Source organism: Artemia sp. Qi Xiang Cuo, chromosome 6 (genome assembly GCF_049724085.1).
Source record: "Artemia sp. Qi Xiang Cuo chromosome 6, ASM4972408v1, whole genome shotgun sequence".
In the NCBI taxonomy this organism is placed as follows: Eukaryota; Metazoa; Arthropoda; class Branchiopoda; order Anostraca; family Artemiidae; genus Artemia; species Artemia sp. Qi Xiang Cuo.
This window is the reverse complement of record NC_142799.1, coordinates 26,274,364-26,283,908: the sequence shown is the minus strand read 5'-3', so window position 1 is coordinate 26,283,908 and position 9,545 is coordinate 26,274,364. Positions and strand designations below refer to the sequence as shown.

Sequence of the window (9,545 nt, the reverse complement as noted above, 5' to 3'; positions counted from 1 at the left end):
TCCTCAACGCCTCGCTCTTTACGCTAAAGTTTGACTCTGTCTCACAACTTTATTTTTTAAAACAATAAAAAACTTTAGCGTAAAGAGCGAGGCGTTGAGGAGGGGACAGCCCCTTTCATATACGGAATAATTTCTGTTCGTTTTAAGTTTTAATGTCGCTCCTTACTTTCAGTTTAAAAAACTTGTTTTTTTTTATTTAATTAGTGTACTTGACTCCGCTTGTTTTGTATAAAAGTGGGTTATGAATAAATTATTATTATTAAATCTTTGATCAGATTGATTTTTAAAACAATTTTTTCCCTGTATTGCTTGTAAGCAGTAACGTGTATTATGAAGGGACTACAAGAACAATCCCCCCCCCCCCCCCCGATATCCTTATAAAATCGAAAAGAGAGATTTGTATGCAAACTCTTAACAGGGAAAATGCCACTGTCATGGTAGCGACAGGGCCGATGCCCCTTTCCTAATCGAAAAGGGTTTTCGTTTATCACAAACACGTAGGTGGAAATAAAGATCTTGTATATTAGTGAAAATTTGGTTCCCCATGGCTAAACAACAGGTCGCAGCAACAGCTTTTGGGCAATATTATGTAAGAATACAAGGTCATATTCGATTTTAGACCCTGATTTGTATGAAAATCGTAATTTCGGGTGAATCTCTGGCTAGTTTCAGGTATTTATGGTACTAAAAACAGTCGTAAATTTTGGGGGAACAACAACATTTTTTTGGCCTGAAGTAACATGTTACTCTGAACAGTCTCTGAGTAGTACACATATTGTGCATTAAAAGAAAAAGAGAAACCAGGAAATGGAGAGAGAAAGTAAAAGAAAAAATATGATACAATATTTTCATTGTACTTTGCCAACGATCCTCGTGTTGTGTGAAGTGCAACACACGAGAAAAAACTGGGACATGGTGCAATTTTTTGGTCATTAGTACATTTTCCGGACGATTCGCGGTACTTTTTGTTTTGAAGCGTTGGCAACACTGATTATAATCACGTGAATCGCTTTTCGGCCTTTGACTAATACCAAAGTGTAGTATTTATTCTTATCAGCTTAGTATCTGATGCGTTCCCTACATGGGACCCAGTACTTTAAAATGATTTTCGGAAATTGCAGAGAGGTCGGGGCTTACTCCGCTCCCTCCAGCTTCCTAGTCTTAGAATAATAAGGAAACCATTTTTTATATCTGAAAAAAAAATAGTATATACTTTATAAGAGCTGATAGCGGAAAACTGAAGCTGCTATGTTGAAAAATTATGTCGAGACTTGATTCATTGATATGGAAAAGTTATAGACACCTGCAAAAGTTGAGTATACCTGCACCTGTTTCACCAATTTGAGCCTCTGAGTCGCATTTAAGACAACTCAATCTATGTCGAAAGACATTAGTAAAATTTTTGAGTAGTGGAGGACTGCGTTTGTGTGGACTAATGGATTTTTATGGAATTTTGACTGCTTAGCTAGTAATTCATTGTTGTGGATATTGTAATTATTCAACATGGAGACTGAATTCATTTTGTTGACGATTAAAGTACATTTTCTTAAACATCAAAAGAAGATATTTTGGGTAAAAAAAAATTGGTCTTGTCAGGTTTGGCCCTTGTTTCTATATTAGGTCTTGCTGCAGTTTTTTAAATTTTACATTTCAAATCTAGTAGGGGCTTTGCAAGGGGTTTTCCTTTATTACAATTCTTTGTTTAAATCGTATGTCCCTAGATGGTCTAAAAGGGAGTCAAGTCCAAGTTACATTTTGTCCTCGTTTGTTTAAGAAACTAACAATTGCTGGATTTATTATCCTTTCAGTATAGCCACTTAGGCTAAAAAATAAAGGGCAAAGCAATGCTCAAGAAATCTGAGTCTTCTCCACCTTAAAAAAATCAAAAGAAACTACCGTCTTGGAATGCAACTTCCCTCGTACTACCTTGCTTCTTCTAAGTTTTTCTAGCTAGAATGCATGCTTAAGGGCTTCTTTCTCATTTTCTATTGCTTTTCTAGGATTCAAGGTATTTTGAAAAATTTATGCTCAAATTCTACTATAAAACTGGATTTATACTCGAAGGCCATCTGTTCTTCTTTACAGTCAGGCTAAACTATTAGCAACAAGACGGAAATGTAAAATTATTCAAGTAAATAAAGAATGAAAAGGATAAATATTATTAAAATTAAATTTAACAATTATTTACCCGATTACACATGAACACAACAAAAAACTCACACACACACGCACAAAAACTTAAAAACAAGCACACACACGAAAACTAACACACACACTACAAAACTTACACACACAAAAACTTACACACACACACACGAAAACTTACACAAGAACACAAAAAACTCACACAAACAAAAACTTACACAAACACACACATAATTAAACAAAAAAAAAAAAAACGTACACACACACACAAAATCTTAGACACACAAAAAATTACACTCACAAACAAAAACTTACACCCACACTCAAAAACTTACATGCACACAAAAACTTACACGCACACAAAAACTTACACACATGCACATAAACTTAAACACACATAAAAAAAATTACACACACAAAAAAAAACTTACACAAGCACAAAAACTTACAAACGCAAACAAAAACACAAAAACTTACACATGCACACGAAAACTTACATGCACACAAAAACTTACACACACACACACACAAAAACAAAATCTTACACACACACATGTCAAAACTAACAAACAAAAAATATTATACACACAAAAAATAACACACACAAACACACAAAAACTTACACACACACTAAAAAATTTACATGCACACAAAAACTAACATTTACACAGAAACTTACACACTCAAAAAAAATTACACACACACAAAAAAACTTACAAACAAACACGAAAAATAACGACCACACACAAAAAAAAAAACAAACAAAAAAAAACTTACAAAAGAAAAAGATATAAAAAAATAAAAAAAAAAATTACAATATAAAATAAAATTAAACACACGCTCACAATATTACATTCACACACATAAACTTACACACACACACGAAAACTTACACACACACACGAAAACTTACATACACACAAAAACACAAAAACTGACACACACACAAGAAAACTGACAAACACACACGAAAACTTACACACTCACCCCAAAACTTACACACACACAAAAACTTACACACACACACACACACACAAACTTACACACAAAAACGAACACAAGCACACGAAAACTTACATGCACACAAAAAATTACATGCAAAATAAAAATTACACACACACACACACACACAAAACTCACACAAACACACACACTAATACACACACACGAACACTAAAGCACAACCGAACAAAAATAATAACAAACAAAAAAAAAAACACACACACACACACAAACTAACAAAATCACACTAAAACATAAAATAAAACAAAAAAATAAAATCAAAAACAAAAATACACACACACACACACACACAAAACTTACACACACACACACAAGAAAACAAACACATACACGCAAAAACTTAAACACACACAAAAACTTACACACACTACTGAACTACACAAAAACTTACACACACACACACACAAAACAGGTTAGCTTAGGTTAGGCCTACGTACGCGCGCGTACGTAGGCTAACCTAGCCTAACCTAACTTAACCTAACCTAATCTAATCTAACCTAACCTAATAATACACCTAACTTTTTGCCTGTCTCTCACCTAACCTAAGCTAACCTAAGTGAAGCGTACGTAGGCTAACCTAACCTAACTTAAACTAACCTAACTTAATCTATTCTAACCTAACAATACTCGCCGGAAAAGGTTAGGTTATCATATCAGGATTGCTCATGATAATATAACCAACCCTAACTTAACCAGAGAATTTCCACCATTCATACAGGTGGACTGAGACCCCAATAGTGAGCGAGTGGATGTCCACCATTCAGGCTGGTGGACTAATACCCCAATTCTGAGCTAGTGAATTTCCACCGTTCAGGCTGGTTGACTGGGACCCCAATACTGAGCTAGTGGATTTCCACCATTCGGGCTGGTGGACTAAAACCCCAATTTTCCACCTCTTGCATTTCATGACAGAAATTCAAAATGAACTTCGAGAAATCAAGAAAATGTAACTGTGTGAAGGTAAAGCACAACAAGTCACTAGTTAAATATTCCAACTCGTGTATTTCACGACAGAAATTCAAAATGAAATTTGAAAAATTAAGAAACTGTAACTGTGATATGGTAAATGTGTAAGTTTTTGTGTGTGTGTAAGTTTTGGCGTGTGTGTGTGTATGTTTTAGTGTGTGTGAGTAAGTTTTAGTGTGTGTGTGTGTATGTTTTTGTGTGTGTGTGTAAGTTTTTGTGTGTGTGTGTAAGTGTTTGTGTGTGTAAGTTTTTGTTGGCATGTAAGTTTGTGTCTTAATGTTAGTTTTTGCGTGTGTGTGTTAGTTTGTGTGTGTGTTTGTGTTTAAGTTTGTGTGTTTATTATCTTTTGTGTGTGTATTTTTTTTAGATTGTATGTGTAAGTTTTAGTGTGTGTGTGTGTGTTTCTAATTTTGTTTGTGAATTTAATTGTTAGTGTTCTTGTTTAAGTGTGTGTGTGTGTGTGTGTGTGTGTATTTGTGTGTGTGTTCGTTATTTTTTGTGTGTGTGTGTAATTTTTTTTGTGTGTTTTTTATTTTTTGTTTGTGTTTATTTTTTTTTTTGAATGTAATTTTTTTTGTGATTTTAATAATCTGAATGTGGGTGTATGTTTTTGTGTGTGTGTGTAAGTTTATGGTTGTCTATGATTGTGTGTTTTGGTTTTAGTTTTTGTGTGTTTTTGTAAGTTTGTTTGTTTTTGTGTGTGTGTGTAATTTTTGTGTGTGTTTGTTTTTGTGCGTGTTTTTTTTTGTTTTTTTTCGTGTGTTATTTTTTGTGTGTGTATTTGTTTTCGTTTGGGTTTGTTTTTTCGTGTGTGTGTGTGTAATTTTTGTGTGTGTGTGTGTGTGTGTTTGTATTTTTGTTTGAGAGTTTGTGCTTGTGTGTTTGTTGTGTTCAGGTGGTAGTTTTTGTGTGTGTGTGTGTGTTTGTTTGTTTGTGTTATTTTTTGTTCGTTTGTTATTTTTTGTGTGTGTGTGTAAGTTTTCGTGTGTGTGTGTGTGTGTTTGTGTTTTTGTGTGTGTGTGTGTGTGTGTGTGTTTGTAAGTTTTTGTGTGAATGTTAGTTTTTTTGTGCATGTAAGTTTTCTTGTGCATGTGTAAGTTTTTGTGTGTGTGTGTGTGTGTGTGTGTAAGTTTTTGTGTGTGTGTAAGTTTTTGCGTGTGTGTGTAAGTTTTAGTGTGTGTGTGTCAGTTTGTGTGTGTGTGTGTGTGTCTTTTTGTGTGTGTGTGGTATTTTTTGTGTGTGTGTAAGTTTTTGTGTGTGTGTAAGTTTTTGTGTGTGTGTGTAAGTTTTTGTGTGTGTCTGTGTGTATGTTTTTGTTTATTTGTATAATTTTTTGTGTGTGTGTAAGTTTTTGTGGGTGTTTGTATGTTTTTTTGTGTGTGTGTTTTTTTTTGTGTGTGTGAGTTTTTTTTCGTGTGTTTGTTTTAGTTTTTGTGTGTGTGTAAGTTTTTGTGTGTGTGTGTAAGTTTTTGTGTGTGTGTTAGTTCTGGTGTGCATGTAAGTTTTTGTGTGCTTATAAGTTTTTGTGTGTGGGTGTTAGTTTTTGTGTATGTGGGTGTAAGTTTTTGTGTGTGTGTGTGTCAGTTTTTGTGTGTCTAAGCTTTTGTGTGTGTAAGTTTTGGTGTGTGTGTGTGTTTGTTTTGGTGTGTGTGTGTGTGTGTGTAAGTTTGTGTGTGCTTTTAAGTTTTCATTTGCTTGTTTAAGTGTTTGTGTGTGTGTGTGTGTGTGTGTGTGTAAGTGTTTGTGTGTGTGTAAGTTTTTGTGTGTGTGTGTAAGTTTTTGTGCGTGTGTGTATTTTTTGTGTGTGTTTGTTTAATTTTCGGTGTGCATGTAGGTTTTTTTGTGAATGTTAGTTTTTGAGTTTGGGTGTTATTTTTTGTGTGCGTTTGTATTTTTTTGCGTGTGTCATCTTTTGTGTGTGGGTGTTAGTTTTTGTGTGTGTTTGTAATTTTGTGTTTGTTTGTGTGTGTTTGTAAGTTTTGTGTGTGTATGTGTGTCTGTTTTTGTGTGTGTGTGTGTGTGTGTGTAAGTTTTTGTGTTTTTAAGTTTTGTGTGTGTGTAAGTTTTTGCGCGTGTGTAAGTTTTGTGTGTGTGTGTGTAAGTTTTGTGTGTGTGTGTGTGTGTGTAAGTTTTTGTGTGTGTGTGTGTGAGTTTTTTTTGTGTTCTTGTGTCTTTTTTTGTGTGTGTAAGTTTGTGTGTGTGTGTGTGTATGTTTTTGTGTGTGTGTATTTTTTGGCGTGTGTGTGTATGTTTTCGTGTGTGTGTGTGTGAGTTTTGTGTGTGTGTGTGTGTGTGTTTGTGTGTGTTTGTGTGTTTTTGTGTGATTTTTTGTGTGCATGTAAGTTTTGTGTGTGTGTGTGTGTGTGTGTGTGTGTGTGTGTGTGTGTGTGTGTGTGTGTGTTAGTTTTTTTGTGTGTGTTAGTTTTGGCGTGTGTGTGTGTAGTTTTCGTGTGTGTGTGTGTGTGTGTTTGTTTGTGTGTGTGTGTGTGTGTGTGTAAGTTTTTGTGTGCGTGTAAGTTTTCATGTGCATGTGTAAGTTTTGTGTGTGTGTGTGTGTGTGTAGTTTGTGTGTGTGTGTAAGTTTGTGCGTGTGTGTGTAAGTTTTTGTGTGTGTGTGTAAGTTTCTGTGTATGTGTGTGTTTTTGTGGTTGTATGTTTTTGTGTGTGTGTGTAAGTTTTTGTTTTTTTGTGTGCGTGTGAGTTTTTTGTGTGTGTGTGTGTATGTTTGTGTGTGTGTGTGTAAGTTTTTACGTGATTATATTTTTTCGTGTGTACGTAAGTTTTCGTGTGCATATTTAAGTTTTTTGTGTGTGTGTGTGTGTGTGTGTGTATGTTTTTGTGTGTGTGTAATTTTTTTCGTGTGTTTGTATGTTTTTGTGTGTGTGTGTGTGTAAGTTTTTTGTGTGTGTAAGTTTTTGTGTGTGTGTAAATTTTTGTGTGCGTGTAAGATTTTTTGTATGTGTGTAAGTTTTCGTGTGTGTGTGTAAGTTTTTGTGTGTGTGTATGTTTGTGTGGGTGTTCAAATTTTGGTGTGTGTGTGTAATTTTTCGTGTGTGTGTGTATGTTTTCATTTGTGTGTGTGTAAGTTTTTGTGTGTGTGTGTGTAATTTTTCGTGTGTGTGTTTAATTTTTCGTGTGTGTATGTGTAATTCTAAAGGTGAGCGTTTAAGAGTTTTTTAGTTTTTTAAAGTTTTTGTGTGATTTTATGTTTTTTTGATAAGTATATTTTTCTTTTTCTTGTGTTATTTTTTTGCTCATAGTTGTGTGTTTTTAGGTGTTTATGAGGAATTTTTCTTGTGTGTTTTTAATTTTTTGTGTTTGTGTGCAATATGTTTTGAGTGTTGGTAAGTTTTAGTGTGTGTGTGTAATTTTTTGTGTACATGTAATTTTTTGTGTGAATGTAAGTTTTTGAGTGTGGGTGTCAGTTTTTGCGTTTGTGTGTAATTTTTTTTGTGGGTGTGTGTTTAAGTTTTTGTTTGTTTAATCTCGTGTTTGTGTTTTTTTTGTCGTGTGTGTGTGTAAGTTTTAGTGTGTGTCTGTGTGTGTGTTGGTTTTTGTGTGAATTTTAGTTTTAATGTTATTGTGTAATTGTTTGTGTGTGTGTGTGTGTGTGTGTGTATGTTTTTGTGTGTGTGTATTATTTTGTGTGTGTGTGTATTATTTTTTGCTTTTTTTTTTTTTTTTTCTTTATGTGTGTTTATGTTTTTGTGTGCATTTAAGTTTTTGTGTGCTTTTTTTGGTGTTAATGTTTGTATATTTTTTTGTTTGTTTTTGTAAGTTTTTTTGTGTGTTAGAGTTTGTGTGTGGGTGTAAGTTTTTGTGTGTGTTTGTAAGTTTGTTTGTTTGTGTGTGTTTTTGTAAGTTTTTTGTGTGTGTGTGTGTAAGTTTGTGTGTGTGTGTGTGTGTGTTTGTGTGTGTGTTTGTTTGTGTGTGTGTTATTGTTGGGATGTGTGAGTGAGTTGTCGTGTGTGTATGTGTAAGTTTTGTGTGTGTGTGTGTGTGTTTTAGTTTTTGTGCGTGTATTTGGGTGTTTTTTTAGTGTTCTTGTTTTATTTTTTTTTTGTTCGTGTGAGTTTGTATGTGTTTTTTTGTGTGTGTGTGTGTTAGTTTTGGCGTGTGTGTGTAAGTTTTCGTGTGTGTGTGTGTGTGTGTGTGTGTGTGTGTGTGTGTGTGTGTGTATGTTTTTGTGTGAATGTAAGTTTTTGTGTGTATGTTTGTTTTCGTGTGGTTGTGTTTGTTTTTGTGTGTGTGTGTGTGTTTGTGTGTGTGTGTGTGTAAGTTTTTTCGTGTGTGTGTGTGTTTTTGTGTGGGTGTGTGTGTTTGTGTGTGTTTGTTTGTGTGTGTGTTTGTGTTTGTTTGTGTGTGTAAGTTTTTGTGTGTATGAAATTTTTTTTGTGAATTTAATTTTTAGTGTGAATGTGTAAGTTTTTGTGTGTGTGTGTGTGTGTATGTTTTTGTGTGTGTGTAAGTTTCTGAGTGTGTGTGTTAGTTTTCGTGTGTGTGTGTAAGTTTTAATGTATGTGTTTGTAAGTGATTGTGTGTGTGTGTGTAAGTTTTCGTGTGTGTGTGTAAGTTTTAGTGTGTGTGTGTGTAAGTGTTTGTGTGTGAGTGTAAGATTTTGTGAGTGTGTGTAAGTTTTTGTGTGCATGTAAGTTTTTGTGTGAATGTCAGTTTTCGTGTGCATGTGTAATTTTTTGTGTGTGTGTTTGTGTGTGTGTTTGTGCGTTAGTTTTCATGTATGTTTTTTAGTTTTTGTTTATGTGTAAGTTTTTGTGAATGTGGGTTATTGTTAGTGTGTAAGGTTTTGTGTGACTGTAAGTTTTTGTGTGAATGTAATTTATTGCGTGTGTGTGCTAGTTTTTTTGTGTGTGTTTGTGTGTAAGTGTGTGTTTGACTAAGATTTTGTATTTTTTTTTTTTGTCGTGAGTGTGTGTTAGTTTTCGTGTGTGTGTGTGTGTGTGTGTAGGTTTTTGTGTGCTTGTTCGTTTTCGTATGATTGTGTAAGTTTTTGTGTGTGTGTGTGTGTGTGTGTAAGTTTTTGTGTGTGTGTAAGTTTTTTATGTGTGTGTGTAATATTTTGTGTGTGTGTGTAAGTTTTTGTGTGTGTGTGTAAGTTTTTGAGTGCATGTAAGTTTTTGTGTGAATGTAAGTTTGTGAGTGTTGGTGTAATTTTTTGTGTGTGTATTTATTTTTTTGTGGTTCTTTGCTTGTTTTGGGTAGTGTATTTTTTTTGTGTGTGTGTGTGTAAGTGTGGGTTTGTTTGTGTGTGTGTGTAATCTTTTGTGTGTGTTTAAGTTTTTTTTGTGTGTGCGGATTTTTTAGTTTGTGTGTGTGTTAGTTTTTTTTTTCGTATGTTTTTTCATGTTTGTGTCATTTTTCTTGTGTTTTCGTGTGTTTGAATGGTTTATCGT

The 9,545-nt window shown here is 34.0% G+C and overlaps 1 pseudogene; it reads left to right on the top strand.

The window, feature by feature from the left end:
- Positions 1–1,005: 1,005 nt before the first annotated feature.
- Positions 1,006–1,185, top strand: LOC148951049 (U2 spliceosomal RNA; annotated as a pseudogene).
- The last annotated feature ends 8,360 nt before the right edge of the window (positions 1,186–9,545 follow it).